Genomic DNA, 16,598 nt, shown 5'->3' with positions numbered 1-16,598 from the left:
ATTATAAATAAATAAATACAATTCTATATTATATGTTTACATTAACAACAATGTAATCAATATTCTATTTATTAAAGCCATGTATTAATCTCATCAAGTGTTTTTAAGCATTTTAAATGTATTAAAATAATAACTCACAGCAGTATAATTTAAACAATATATTTTGTGAACTTATGTTCAGCTATTATTTTTAATAGTTAACTTTTAACTATTTTTGAATTTTTCATATCATCAGTCATCAAATTTCACCAAGCTGATTGCTCACTAAAAGTCCTCACAGATCATGTTTTCATGCCATTTTAAATCTTATTTTGACGTAACAAAGTGATTATTTCTAAGTGTGTGAGTTTACTTACTTTTTTAATTAGTCTTCCTATTAACGCCATTATATTGTTCATTCAGACTGATTCGCTAATGCAGAACTGCACGCACACAAGAGGCGGGATTTATCGCATGAACCAATCACAGCCAAACATAACCAGTCATTTCCAATCATATGGCAACAGAGGCATTGCCTCCTCTCACAAGACTTTCCCCCATTCATTCTCAATTACCCCCAGTAAAGTCATGGCACTATGGGTCTCTCTCTGTTAATAGTCAATGGGCTCAGGGGAGGCAAGCCTCCGCTGTAACTTTACCTACAGATGTCGCTGTTGGACAGTGTTACTTTAGAAAAATGAGTGATTTATACACTTTTAATGTTATACTTTGTAATATGGGCATTGTTTTATTTTTGTACTACGAATTTGTTTTTATTTTTTTTTCTCATCCAATATTTTGAGGAGACACTGCCTCCCTTGCCTTCTCGGAGGAAACGCCCCTGATATATATATATATATATATATAGGGTAGACTGAGTACAGTTGAGACACTTTCTGCTTTTTTTATCACTACACAAAAACTAGATGCTGAAATGAAGTGATTTTTCACATTATGTTTCTTTTGCTTATGTACTAAAATATCATAAATTGATAATAGCCATAAGTAGTTTATATTTTCCACAATTAGCTCATAAACATAAGGTGCATTTTTGTCTCAACTGTACCCATATGGTGTACAGTTGAGACAGTACCATGGTACAGTTGAGACACACATTCTTAATGCTCTAAAGCTGGCTAACCATTTATTGCAAATGTAATAAATTACAAAATTACAATTGTGCATTTAAAAAAAAAAATCAGATTTATTTATTTGCTTTATTTAATTCAGATTCAGTTAAACAAATAGGAACACATATTTAACACTAGAAAAGATATGGCAAACAGTATAAATGTAAAAATAACAATATACATACACGTATATTCTATAACCCTACCCCTAAATCTACCCATTACTCGAAACTTTCTGCATTTTTAAATTTTTTAATCATTCTGTATAAATTATAAGCTTGTTTCCTCATGGGGACCTAAAAAATTTTCCCATAAGGTTAGAATTTAATGGTATTACTATACTTGTGGGGACATTTGGTCCCCATAACTAAGTAATACCAGTACACAAACACACACAGCCTCTGAATATGCATTTTATTTTCTATGATTGAACTGTTACTGTGTACATAGCGACCTATAAAGGGTGTATCAACTGTACCCACTTTACCACCTTGTATTTTTCTTAAAATGCTATGTAATCCTTTTAACATTCATGTTAGAAAACATTTCCATTAATAATAATAGACAGTTAAAATATCACAAATATCATTTTTTAACAGAATTTGCGTAGCATGTGTGTAAATGTGACTTTTAACTTATTATCATAACACTGTACAACTAAACAGCATGTGAAGCAATAGGACACCAATCCGGATACACTGTGTCTCAACCGTACTCCACTGACATACTCACACGTTTCTCTAGATTATGAAAAGACCTTGCATGGCACAATGTCATAAAATATGTCTATTTTTAGAGCACAGATTAACGTTTGCAATGATATATGGGAAGTTTAGCAATCATAAAAGAATAATAAGCTATTAAGTGTGGAAAGGACATGGTGAAATGAAAATTTGTAAAAAAAACTTTTGCCGATATTTTCGGAGTGGAAAGATGCACACATTTCAAATTTCTCACGATCAAAGAGAACACTAATACACATGTGTGGAGCAAAAATCACGGCTTGGGGTTCTTGTGTATGCAAGTTATTTAAGGTGTTTCAACTGTACACATGTCTCAAATGTACTCAGTATACCCTATAGAACAAGAACAGTTCACATACAATATTTTTTTATTCAATGTCAATTCAGTCGTTTACAATCATAAAATCTTTAAAAAAACATTGAGTAAAGGGTTTAGGACATGACGGGAGCAGCAAGAGCAGCCAATGGGAATCTGTGGGAAGAAAACTGTTATCAGTAGGCTGTTCCAGTTCATTAAATGACTTATATCATGACATCTTATATTCATGTTCCGAAAGTTCCGTGGTGGTGCCGGCGAGTCGTTCGTTTTGAGTGGAGATCCGGTGAGTGCTTATGGCAAGCCGTTTTAACAATGATTAAGTACTAGTATCTAATGAATAAGTACTAGTAACTTTACAAAAAACACTAGTACGTAAAGAATAAGCACTAGTAGCTAAAGAATAAGCACTAGTACCTAATGAATAAGTACTAGTACTTAATGGAAAAGATACTAGTATCTAAAAAATAGGTACTAGTACCATGAAAATAGATACTAGTACGGCTTATAGATTAAATGTTACAACGGCTTTCCATAACAACGGCTTTCCATAGAGTGCTGCATTTGTAGAAGGCTAGCGTTCCAAGCAGACGTTAGCTGGTAGGTATATTTAAACAAAAAAGGAAAGATAAAAAGGGAAAATGTGAGACTACAGACGTTTTCCTATTTACAGTAATACTTTGATAGGAATACAATGTAATACAAACCTTAATTTCATTCAGGTAGTTTCCCGTCAGTCAAGACAGAGCACAAAATGACCGCTAACAAATGCATCCAGTTTTAACCGGTTTGGCACAGTTTACCCAAAGCTGGGTAGGTAGTGAGGGGGTTTATCATTGTATTGACATTAAAAATGACCCAGCAGCTGAGTTACAAAAAAACCTAAACAGCACCTGAGTAAAAATCCCCCAATAAAATGACCCAACATGCTGAACCCAGCATTTGGGTTAAAAATAATAACCCAGCATTTTTTAGAGTGTAGGCCTACACTACGCTACTGTTCTGTGCAAAGATCGTTCTACTAATTGAGGTTTAAAACTGCCCTTTTATGTTTTATGTGGGACTGTTGTCAGTAGGCAGGTTTCAACAAATCGGCATTTAAAGAGCTGATGAGGTAAAAATATAAATATTAATAAAAAACTCATACAAAATAATAATAATAATAGTAATAGTAATACATCCTAAAAAAATGCTGGGCTAAATATAGCCTCTCTCATGGTTCCCATGGGGTGAGTACACTCTAAAAAATGCTAGGTTAAAAAGGGACAAACCCAGGTATTGGGTTGTTTTGACCCAGTGGTTGGTCCCTTTTTAACCCAACCGCTGGGTCAAAACAACCCAATAGCTGGGTTTGTCCCTTTTTAACCCAGCGCTAGTTTATATTTAACCCAGCATTTTAAAGAGTGTTATAATAATAATAAAGAAACTCTTCAGCGAAATTAAAAACTATATGAAACCTGTAGGCTATGATATTAATAACTGCAGTGTAGCCTACAATGTGGCTCATAGGTTAGTTTTAAACACAATGCAATGAACGCACAGTATTAAAGGTATTGGCATAGTGTAGCAGTGTCCTGGGTTTGGGGAAGTCTTAAAGGATATTTCTTCCTTTTACCAGTACAAGCTATATTTGTTTCCCTTAACTAGACCTAAGTAAAAAACAAAAAAAACCACAAAAATAGTTTCCAATGAGTTAAATAGAAGCAAAGTCGCGTTCTCCTCGGGAAGTAACCATAGCAACAGCGCTTTCTGTCAGGATTCGTTTTGAAACTTCCATAATCAAAACACAAGTTCACAAGCCATTATCACGTTATTGTGTGTGTATGTTTTACATCAGAAATATACCAAAACTTTAGCTTTGTTCAGCTAACTGTGGGCGCCAAAATGAATGATGGTTTTTACCAAGAGGAGCCTCAACAGAAAATCCCCCCGAATTATCGTCACCCTGACTATAATATTATGCTGCCTACCTAGACAGGCTATTTTGGGGATGCTGAAAATGCCGTCTGGGAAGGCAGCTCACTAGATTTTGAAACACAGCCTCAATGTGTCTTTGAGCGAGATGGAGCCCGCTGTCAGTGATTCTAGGAGGAGCCCACACGCTCCACATGCTCGGCGAGATATGAGCGGCGGTTAGATGCACTCGGATTACCGGCTGCTGAACTGAGACAACGTCTCTGCTCATAAAAATATGTAAAACAGTGACGTTTCTGATTACACGTCTTTTTAAAGAGTGGAAATTCTCCTCAGTCGGAGATAAAACACAAGATGCAGTGATAGCATTATAGTCCCAGACGATGGAATTCAGTTTGAGGTTTTACATCAGAAATATACCAAAACTTTAGCTTTGTTCAGCTAACTGTGGGCGCCAAAATGAATGATGGTTTTTACCAAGAGGAGCCTCAACAGAAAATCCCCCCGAATTATCGTCACCCTGACTATAATATTATGCTGCCTACCTAGACAGGCTATTTTGGGGATGCTGAAAATGCCGTCTGGGAAGGCAGCTCACTAGATTTTGAAACACAGCCTCAATGTGTCTTTGAGCGAGATGGAGCCCGCTGTCAGTGATTCTAGGAGGAGCCCACACGCTCCACATGCTCGGCGAGATATGAGCGGCGGTTAGATGCACTCGGATTACCGGCTGCTGAACTGAGACAACGTCTCTGCTCATAAAAATATGTAAAACAGTGACGTTTCTGATTACACGTCTTTTTAAAGAGTGGAAATTCTCCTCAGTCGGAGATAAAACACAAGATGCAGTGATAGCATTATAGTCCCAGACGATGGAATTCAGTTTGAGAAGCCCAGTGTGAGAAAGTGAAGTACGCGCAGGATTTACATTCTCATCCACATAACGGTAAGGTTAGAATTTTATTATGATGGAATAAACACTGTGGCGCTCTATTGCTTTGTTACCTGTGTGTTTTGCATACATGTATAGCCTAAATTTCATAGTTTATTTTGTATCTGGCATGGTTTGTGACTTCTGCGTATGTGTTGTGATTTACATTGATATTCGATTTCTGTTAGCTTTGTTATTAAATATAGCCTAAAATAATTTGATTAATAAAAATATGGAGAATAAAAAATAAAAGGTAAAAAAAGCTCTTAAATTTGCCCAATATAAATAGTAAGGGTCAACCTGCAACGCTCTATTTGCCAATATAAATTACTGCAGAAAAAAATAGATTCATAATTTCCCACTGTCAATAGCCTACATAAAGGCATGTATTTACTGAACTTAAAGCCATCTGAAAACAGGAGCTGAGCTCTTTTATTGGTTTAGCAATTATATAATAAGAGTGCACATGACAGCATGGCAGCATCTGTGTTTTATACATCTGCTTTAAATATGAATCATCCAGTCAGATGTTGACATATATTACCCTGGATGCCTCATAAACTGAGAGTGTTTTGCAGTTCCATGCTGGTCTACTGGTCTAGTTAACATCCCTTTGATTATGATTATGATAACCACACCATTTCATAATTTGTGAAGAACACTCGCTCATTATATAAACCCTATACAGGAAGCAGTGTTTCTAGGTTTCTATCTCCTTTGGCAGGAGGATTAAATTGGAGTCGCCATATATTCCACTGATTAAGAGATGCAACTGGCAAATCTGAAAAATGATTAAATAAACCCATGCAGATGTTGCTTTTACAGTTTGGTTATAAAGTAATGGGGATCTTTTAAAGAAAGTGTTTGTTGTGATGCATATTTTAGATAAGGGTTTGACTTTCCTGTAATCGAATAGTCCAAAATACATTATTTGAGTTGGGCTGAGAGCAGCGATGTACAAATAGACAGTGATTTTAGATACCGACTGCTTTTGAAGAATGTTTGTGAGCTTTCACATATGGGTTTCCTTTCTGATCAGCCTGATAAGTTCATCTCAAACGTGAAAAGAAGGAAAGCAAACATGAAAGTGAATCACTATAGAGACTGAAAACAACCATGTTAATGTAGGACTAGCTTCAGTCCATGAATGGGGTCATGGACATTCACTTGTTGAGCTCTGCTCCCAATTCAGCTAATGGTTCATGCATTATTCATTGGCGTGTTTCAGACTGTCCCAGGCCATGTCTACATGTCTCCAGTGCTTAAAATATTATATGGAGGTAATCTACCAGAAAACTCATACTTGCCACAGACCTAATGGGCTTTTGTAGAGAAGAAAAGTAATCTACTTGACTGTGGCATCCGCTGTTGTATAATTGGACTCTTTTTTATGATTAATATTGATCATAAGTATAAGCAGATATTCGAATTTGTCAAGACAGATTATGTATTTTATAGTACCATACACAGGATAAGTAATTGGATATAATTTACTTCCCTTTGAAAGTGAAGTACCTTTTATAATAACATCAGTTCCTAATAAGTACAAAGCTTGAAAATTAAACACATTAACTGTAATTAAGTTTGTTCATTTCAAAAACATTCAGTCGCATTCAGTTATGAGCATCATTTGTGCGTTATTGTTATACAAAGCATGCATTTTAATGCGCTCTACCTGTAGGATGTAGATTAATATTCTTCTTAAGGAGTCAGTTGATGATTCAGCTCAAGCGTAAACAGGTACCTGAAAATAATTACAGTTTTCGGTTAGGTAATCTCCAAGATTTGATGTTACTCTGTCAGGTGGATTTTGATTTAATTTGGGCAAGTTTGCAATACTCTTGAGGTTAGGTTTTCATCCATGCTGGTTCTGGACAGGCTACATATGAGGTGTAAGGAATCAGTAGATGGCGCTAAAGTACAATCATGTGCTACATAGCGATCTAGACTCCACTACAGAGAGGCATTTAGAAGATTGTGCAGTATGGTTTGGACCATTTTTCTACACTAAAAATGTAGGGCCAGTAAAATTATTATAATTTTTTTTTTTAAAGAAATTAATACATGTATTCAGCAAGGATACATTGAATTGATCAAAAGCAGAGGTGGAAAGAGTATGAAAATTTTCTACTCAAGTAAAAGTACCATTGCGTTAATTAAATTTTACTTAAGTACAAGTAAAAGTACCAGTTTAAAAACCTACTCAAGTAAAAGTAAAAATTAGCTCATTTAAAATGTACTCAGAGTAAAAATTACTTACATTTTAACAGTGGGAGGGAGGCAAAAATGGGATAGGCCTACTAGTTATACTCTCAAACCAGTTGTTTTTAATTAAAGGAATCAGTTATTTAGAATAATAAAACATTTGGACTGTTATCAGGCAAATTAAATCAGTATCATCAAAATACATCTTTTCAATGCAGAGGAAACAAGCTTCAACGGAAGTGGCATTTAGATGTATTTACACACTGTTAATGCAGGACATGAATGCATTTAACCTGCAGTTACTAATGCAGAAATAATGTTTTGATATATAAGACATAAAATGTTGAATACTCATCTGAAATTATAAGATACTTTAAATATGACATTAAAACGTAGGTGTCAGCAAGTCACTGTTAATAAGTGAGTCATTGCGATTGAACCGAATCATTTAAACGGTTGATTCATTTAGGAACGAAACACCATCACGTCGCTCAGAGACGCAAAACTGTGCTATGGTGGTTGTGTTTGGAATTATTTTTGTTGTAGGAATAGAGCAAAAACAGGCAATATGGTGTCTAAAACGCAAGTCTCTTAATTAACTTCTTGTTTATTGAAATGTTGTAAAAAAATCTATTAGTAATCATACTGATATTTGGAGGAAAAACCGGCACTCTTCATGTGATATTGATTTACTATATGAAATGATATATACATTTTCTGCCCCTATATCTTGAATTTTGTGATTGTTCTAAATGCATTTTAACAGACTGAATCACGCAGTGAAAGAATGCACTCTAAATGCGTGCACACTAGTCTAATCTACTAGACTTCAAGGCACCCTATGGGAGTGTTTTGTTTGATTTTTGGCAAAATACTGCTAATGTCAAATCGCACATCGTTAAAACAATAATTACGATATTATCGTAGACGATATATACCACACACCCTGCACCACTGTCTTTTTGGCTAATTTGTGCAAAACCTCTTGCTAAACTGTCAAAGCTCCATTTTAACCACCAATGCAATGATGCAAGTATTTACCTTACCTGTACATGCTTGCGAAGGGTTGATGTCGAGATTTTATAAGCTGCTAGTTTGGTCTCCCTAGGCAAACACAGCTTACACTGCATAATAAAGCTTAAATATGGTTCACTTCATTTCCTTCGAGTTTAACTTCAGCAGAATACGATGGGGTTTCATTTTCAGCTGGGTCTGCACCACCAACGCCTGTCTTGTCCGTCTGCATCTTTCTTGTGATTTTAGCGCCAGCTTGCTCTCCTGTCCATTATTTACTGCAGTAGTTTCCAGGGAGCGATTTTTTTTTCTCTTTTACTCAGTAATGAATGTGTTTTAAAATGTAGCTAAGTACAATCCTTCAAACAAAATATACTTAAGTAAAATTAAAATTACAGATTTTAAAAAATACTTACAAAAAATACTAAAAAAGTAGAAGTACACAAAAAAGCTACTCAATTACAGTAACGCAAGTAAATGTAATTCGTTACTTTCCACCTCTGATCAAAAGTGACAGTAAAGATGTTTATAAATTTACAATAGTTTTTTTTTTTTTTTAAATAAATACTGTTATTTTGAATTTTCTATTCATTAGGGGATCCTGAAAAGGTACTTAGGAACGATTCTTATTTAGGATAAGAATCCTAAATAAAAAAAAATCCATACATTTTTATTTTCCACAAAAAATATTTAGCAACACAACTGTTTTCAGAATTGATAAGAAATGTTTCTTCAGCACCAAATCAGCTAGTGAAATTTCGAGAAGGGTCTGGCTGCAGCTTGGCGCTTGCAAGTTTCTTTTGTCTTGTCTTCACCACCTGGCTATACTGTTGTAAAATGTTGAGAGATTCAAACAAAAAGTAATCAATAAATAGAACAAAATAAAAAATAAAAAAGACTGCAAGTGACGTCGCTAGCGGAAGTGCAAGTGTCTGAGAGTGCAAGCCTGAGAATGCACATCTGAGAGTGCAAGCGCCAGGCTGCAGCCAGACCCTTTTGGAAAATTCAGCTTTGCCACATTTTAAAATATATTAAAATAGGAAAGAGTTATGTTAAATGTTAATAATATTTCACAATATTTCTGTTTTTCAAAAACATCAAAAGCCCAACTTTTGAACGGTAGTGTGTGTCATATGATTCATTTGAAGTAAAGCATTCTACACTGAGCAGCGTCTCTTGACTTACTTGTTCTCACAATACATACCAGCTTATAAGCATTCATAAGTAATGTCACATGCCCTATTTGTAATGATTGAGTTCATTTAATGAATTGAGTTCATTTATTAATTTTTTCACTCAGATATAAATTATCATGCTTGTTTAAACTGAACTGATTTTAGTATTTCTAAATGAAGCACATCATATGAATAGTACGCACTCATTTTCATAAACACTTGGGCATGAAGGAGAAATGTTTTTTCTTTTGTACATGAGAATTTCTCTATCCGATTTCTGTATTCACAGGAAGATAAATCAAAATATTGTGTGTTGGATAGAGCAAACTGGTTTCTAATTTAAGCCTCAAAATAAGATCTTCCTTTATGGCTCAACTATGTCTGTCATTTACCCCATTTTGTTCACTTTCATCTTCACCAATGTTATGTGCTAAATTTTTGTTAATGCAATCTTACTTCATTTTCCTTCTGGTGGTCTGTACTGCCCGTTCTCATTTGCAGCCTATTTGTTTTTTTCTATTTCCTTGAGTGGCTCCCTGCTCACCGGCAGGCAGGCACGCTGACAGACAAGCAGAGGTTGACAGCAGGCAATGCATGGTTGGTTTGGAGTGCTCTCTTTCTCTCTCTCTGTGTAATGGGAGTGTTTGGCATCACATTGGCCTGTCTGCTCAATTCGCTGCCTTTGCATCAATGGCATTTCATGATTGTTTGCTTAATATATTGAATATGCAGAGCAATCTTAATTGCTTTCCCAAGAAGGTGAGGTTGTTTGTCAGGTTTCTTAGCAGCTTCATTGCGAGGTTTGGACATCATACAACATCAGCATGTCTATGCATTTAGATGCATTTTTCTGTATTCTGTTGAACAAAAAAAGTAGATATGCTGAAAAATGTCAGTGCTTTTTTTTGTCCATACAATGAACGTCAGTGTGGTGTTTTGAACCCCACTGATTTTCTTTGCATGTACCAAAAAAAAAGAAAAAAATAAACATTTCAAAAATTCGAAAAAATATCTAAAATAAAATTCTAAAACTAAATATTTTCATTTTTGGGTGAACTATCACTTATGGCTTCAAATAATTTTCATCTTGTTATACACTATTGGAAAAAGAATTCTATGGTGCTTGACTGCAGTAAAATGTTTTCTCATATGGACATGCTTAGATGGGACAAAATATGGGACGAGCATACTGAACCAGCTGCAGTCTCATAGGAGACACTGTCAGGGTGCCATATGTGTTGTGTAATGGACTCTATAAAGCTTTTATGTAAGGTTGAATTGGTTTGCAATGACTGACAGCCATGGCAGGTGGAGGAATGTGCTTGTTTGAGAAAAATGTACAAGCACTGATCATATATCGTTTGGAATATTCATTGATGTTTAAATGAAAATGGTAGGATATTTTGTAATCAACAGACAGAAAATATCTTTCGGCTAGAAACTGGAGCTGAAGTCTTAAAGCTGATTAAAACTTTTGTAGGTGAAAATAACCGGCACTAGTAAATGCAAATTTTAAATTCCTTGATACATACATTTTTTTATGTTTGGAAAACTCTGAACGGTCCCAAGACATTTCTCATTTTTTCATCTCGCTATCATACTGTATTTACAACTTGTTTTAAGCTACTTTTAATTTTTGAAATTTTAGCAGCACCTTCACAGGTATATACAAAACAACTGGTTTCACTAAATCTACTTTCGTCAGTTTTTAAAAATTAAGACAAGCAGTGCTTGTGGGCTGATATTAGTAATAATCTCTTTTGATTGACAGGAGAAATTGGCATGTACGTGCATGGATATTGCACAGATATTGCACATACAGAAGCCACAATTATCAACAATCCTTACCAATATTCTTAAAAGGCTCTCACACTGAGCACACTGCCAAAGTGTTTATAAAATTCCAGTACATACAAAGAATGTGCATGTACATTTCTGTACAGTTTATCAGAAGTTTGAATCATTTGTATAAACATTATGAGAAAATGCTTATTTTCAGTAATACTGAGTTATATTTGTGTCAGCATTAAGTCTAACATGACTATAGCAGCCTAGCAGATACCCTTATACATTGGTACCGCTCCCAAGTAAAGATTTCTTTATTTTTTATCTCTTCCAAATGGTACTGAATTACTTATATTTCCACAATTCTATTTATATATTACATTATTTATTCATTCCAGCACCAGACGCTGTTCCCCACATACACAAGTATTTTAAAACTTGCGCTATTCTATGCACTATTCTATGACGTTTTGTAGTATAAATAGTGTGAGTAGTGTGTTCACACTGAAAATTCCAAAAAGAAAAAGTGCACTTTAAATACCCGGATGATGCACTTATATAATAACTGAAAAATCGAAGTGTGGAATGTTGGACACTTCATGCACTCAACTGTTGCAGCTTTAATTACGTATTGAAGGGGGAGGGGCTATCAGACTCCATTTATGAATGACAAAATAACCTTATATAATTCATACACTACATGGTTGAGTACATAGTGCACAAGTACATAGTGTATAAGTGCGTAGTATATAGTGCGTCATTTGGGACGCAGCTTAAATCAAATGTTTCCAAGCGTCATTTTCAATGCCAAGTCACAGACAGGAAGTCTTTTCATGTGGTGATCAAAACTTTTCCTGGCTTCTCGATTCTCAGTGTGGAAAAACAGAGTAACGTGTATTTATAGTGTCTGAATAGGAATTTTAGTCTTTACATAATCTGCACAGACCATTATCAGAATATCAGAACATTGACAAACGAAAACACATTTAATCAGTTTTAAACAAAACAGGACAAAATGGTTATAAGTTTATTCTTTATGTGTGGGATTGACAAGAATGAGCTCAAAATACTTACAGTACAGATGGTTGAGCTAAAGTTTTTTTTTCACACACTAATTTCTTAAAAGTGGGGCAATTCAGAATTCAGTCTTTTGTTTAAAGCTCTTCCTCCATTGCGTTGCTGTCAGTTGTGTTAAGACTCTCTGAAGAACAAGCTGCACATTTTCTCAGCAGGAAAAGAAAGGCACAGCTGTGCAGGCTTCATATTTAACCTCATAGTTGGCTGTTGATAAAAATGAAAAAGGATTTATATAAATAAATGTGGTGAAAATTCAGCATAACATGACTGCATTAATTAGATATAACATGATTACATAATTTTTCAATATTGCATTCAATCTAAATTTTCTTCTATTAGAAATATAAATTTAAATGAAAGAGTGCATGAATAAGACTATTATGCTGATTGTTTATAACTATTATGAAACATACGTGATCCCGTCATATTTGAAGTGTAAACGATAATCTGTCCTAGTCACCATCAAAGTTCCTTTTACTCACTTGTCAATCAATCAGTGCGGTTAAACGTTTTGAATGTGCATCTTCAAAGTAAACCTTTTGAAAGCTTGTACATACATGCACAAAATACTGTTGTATGTAGTCCCTTCAAAAAGCGACACATTTTAAATGCCTCCATCTCGCCTGACCGCTTGTGATTGTATCCTGCAATACTGATGTTAATAACAGGTGTTAACAGGGCCAGTGTTGTGTGACTACTGCTAAATTAGGGATGTTGTGTTTCATAGCAAGACCAGAAGAACATTAGGGTCGTTTTGGGTGTACACATTTCAAATACCACATAAATGTGTCTCTGCAAACAGATAAAAATCCCCTATGATTTATCTATATTTCGCCTATGTTCAATGCAGTGACGATTCTCATGCTGGACAGCAAAGTGTTCTTTTTAGGGCTCTTTTTGGCCCATATGGCAAGCCCCTTTTTTGGCTGCTCCATCTGTCTCATCCATTTGGGAGGAGTAAAGTTAATGTACATGTATGCGGCCAAATGACAAGATGCATTTGTTTTATCCGATCAGAGAAAAAAAAAAAAAAAACAGTGACTACCCCTATGATGGAAGAATCCCAATTTGCATTGGCTGCTCTGATTAAGGGTATTATACATATAAAAGCTTTGCTTGTAAACTGATTTACATGAGCCAGCAAAGCAGTGGTATAATGAACACTCAGTTCCTAAAAATTCCTGCCAACGGTCTGTCTTTTTTCCCCATTCATATCTGTTAGACAGCCCCCTAGAAATTAGCATATGAGATAGCGTTTTGTACCTACAGTATGTGCACTTTTACACCATGACATTTAATGAAAGTCACAAACAAGATTAGAACTGCTTTCGACTTTATTTTTTGCGGTTTTGTACATTACATAGATTTAAACCCACAGGAGGTAGAGTATGGTTTCTGGATACTATATGCTATATGCCTTGTCTGTCTGCTCCCGGAAAGCTATTTTGTCATTCGTGCCCCATTATCTGATTTAAAAGGTAATGTTTGTTCCATTAATCAAACCATGTTCATTGCCAATTTAACTTTCTAAACACATCTGTACAGATTTAGTGTTGGGATTACTTTGGGGGTTTTGTACCTATGTGCACAATGACGGTCTTTATTCAGCCAATGTTACTCATATTCCATATTTCTATATATCTTGCAGTCAGTTTAATCACCTGGAGCAGGACAGTGTCCATGCTGTGTCCAAAGCTATTAAAGTAAACATGTTTGACCTTCTCAGTAATAAAGTTATAGCTTGTCTTTCTTTCCTCTATATGCGTTTTTTGTAAGTTTTGAAATAAAATCAGGAAAAAGTGTTAAAAATGACACAAGGTGTCACTCAAAATCCTGAGAATCCAGTTATTTCAGAATAAGTCTGGAAAACAAAAAGACAGATAGTTTTTCCTGACAGCTGAAATGAAAGAAAATTCTAGGAAACTGAATGAAAATGACTGAATAAATACTCAGAAACGGAGAAAGAGGACATGCCAGATAAAATGCCGTCAGTCAGCCCTGCTCTTAAAACGGTGCATATCTATGCAAAAATCTGCAGAGAAACAGAAATAGAAGCCATTGTATCAAATTGAAACCTGTTAAGGTCAGTGAAAATGTCAAAACTGTCAGAAATGTGAGATTGCGCCACTTAGATAATCAAAGTTTAATTCTCTTTTGTTTGCATTGCAGCTCACGCAGAGTGGTCTCAGACTCAGACAGAGAAATGTTACTTAATATTTCACAGTCTGCCAGATGGGGCTACATGGGGCATAGCAATATAAATGGGTCAACTTCATTTGCAGAGGGGCTCAAAATGCCTGATTACAATTATCAAATGTGAAATCAAGTCAGTAAGACATAAATGAGTGCAGGTGAACCGTTTTCTAGGTTCAGCCATGACAACGGGTTCAGAAAAATGAGCTCATCTTCACAAAATGTTTCCCATCTCAGGTGCCTGAATTAAAATGGTGCAAATTCAGAATTGAGAATTAAGAACTGGCTCCATTTCAGTTCATTAGTTGGACAGGATATTGAATTTACTGAATTTACAGAAATACTTCACTTTTAAAACGTTCACTTTCTACAATGTCAACACGTTCAACAAATTCAACATGTCACCCAACAGATGCCATTCATTAGTCCAACTCAAGTTTTGTGATAAAACATATACATATTATTATTTTTTGTTAATTAAATAAGAGCATTTCAGGACATATGGATTTGCATGCATATTATACATAAGTCTCTAATCTAAGTTTAATACTGTCAAAACAATTAACAACAATCACAACTGATTTTACAGTTGTCATACAGCACCATAAAATTTGCGTCAGAGTTTTTCTCTGGTTCAATGAAAAAGCTGACTAAATTGACCAAAATATTCTTCTTCAAAGCCATTTATTTATTGCAATGTCTTTGAAATAGTTTACAGTCAATTTCACTTTCACAATAAAAGCCAATACAATGAAATTCTAACTTAACTTTAAACATAATGACTGTTATTGTGAAAAAGTTTCTCCAATATATAAAAGGAATAAAATGATTCTGTAACAAATAAAATTATGATGTTATTAGGTTATAGTCACTGCTTTATATTATGCAGGCTTATCGCCGTGTTAGTTGTAGTGTTTTGTTTACACTGAATGCGAGTGGTGCGGCGAGAAGCAACAATAAAGCCCATTACAATGACTGATATTGCCTACACTGGATGCAGCACAACATGACACGACAAATCCTGGACAGTAAATGGATTCCCTGTACTATTTCTGCGTAGTCCAAGCTCTTCGCAACAGCCACTTTGTCGCATCCAGTGTAGACAACTTCAAGCTGTTGTGGTCATGTCTGTTTTAGACATTACTATCTGTCAAGCAGGTAACGTTATTATTGCTAACATAGCGGACTTATCGAAAAATACATTGACATAATCTGTATTAAAGAGAAAATCATCACTGTGAGACAAGGGAGGGGGAGACTCAAAATGTTTCTAAACTTCTAAAAATCAAGGGTTCTCTGAGGAAGGTCAAAAGGCATGAATTGAAGAGGAGGATGAGCCACCTTCCCATTTTGCTAGAGATAAAGTGTAGATCTCTCATCGATGGGTGCTGGCATATCACTAGTTTATCTGCTAGACACAATATTTTCTCACTCTCAAAACCTCAACAAACTATGAGTCAAGGTTATCTCTTAATTTGGTCCAGCCAGTTGACTTTAACATGATATCAGTGCACTGAGGAGGTCAGGATTATGTGTTTGGGGCATATTGAGTTTGAATTGAAAAAAGCCTGGGGAAGTCCTGTTCTGTTTTATTGAATGAAAAGAATTAATAAAAAGATTAATGACTGTATTCATAATTAATTTATTATTATTTAAATAATTATTCCTAACATAACATTTGTTTTCTGTTTAAACATTTAATCATCTGATTAATCATTTTTAATTTAAGATTCACTTAAATTCTTTCATTATCTGCATGATTGCCTTTGTTGTAAAGAATCAAGTTTAACATACAGTACTATCAGGTATTTTTAATAGATATACTGTTCAAAAGTTTGGGGTTGATAAAATTGTACAATGTTTTTGAAAGAAGTGTCTTATGCTCACTAATGGCGCTTTTCCACTGCGTGGTACGGCTCGGCACGGCTCAGTACAGCACGGCACGGTTCGGCTCGGCTCGGTTTGCATTTCCACTGCAGTTCAGTACCGCTTTAGAATGGGCGGGATTATTCACATGTCGTTATAGTTGCGCCGCCTCTATGCCGCGACTCCTGAAAAACTTTTTCATTCAAAACAGTTGCGTTCGATCCTTCGCTGGCTGTGCTGATTTAAATCTAGCGGTTCTGTTGTGTTTGT

General features: G+C 35.2%; 1 protein-coding gene across 1 annotated transcript in view; it reads left to right on the top strand.

The window, feature by feature from the left end:
* Positions 1-4,953: 4,953 nt before the first annotated feature.
* Positions 4,954-16,598, top strand: part of LOC107667776 (calcitonin gene-related peptide type 1 receptor-like) — a 60,009-nt gene continuing 48,364 nt past the window's right edge. The window contains exon 1 of the mRNA XM_016459500.1: positions 4,954-5,028. The gene's annotated coding sequence lies outside the window, so the exon portion shown is untranslated. The remainder of the gene's footprint in view (positions 5,029-16,598) is intronic.

The sequence above is a fragment of the Sinocyclocheilus anshuiensis genome, unplaced genomic scaffold (assembly GCF_001515605.1).
Source record: "Sinocyclocheilus anshuiensis isolate Anshui unplaced genomic scaffold, SAMN03320099.WGS_v1.1 scaffold2109, whole genome shotgun sequence".
Taxonomy (NCBI): domain Eukaryota; kingdom Metazoa; phylum Chordata; class Actinopteri; order Cypriniformes; family Cyprinidae; genus Sinocyclocheilus; species Sinocyclocheilus anshuiensis.
Note: the sequence above shows the minus strand (reverse complement) of the source record. Positions and strands in the feature narration are given on the sequence as shown.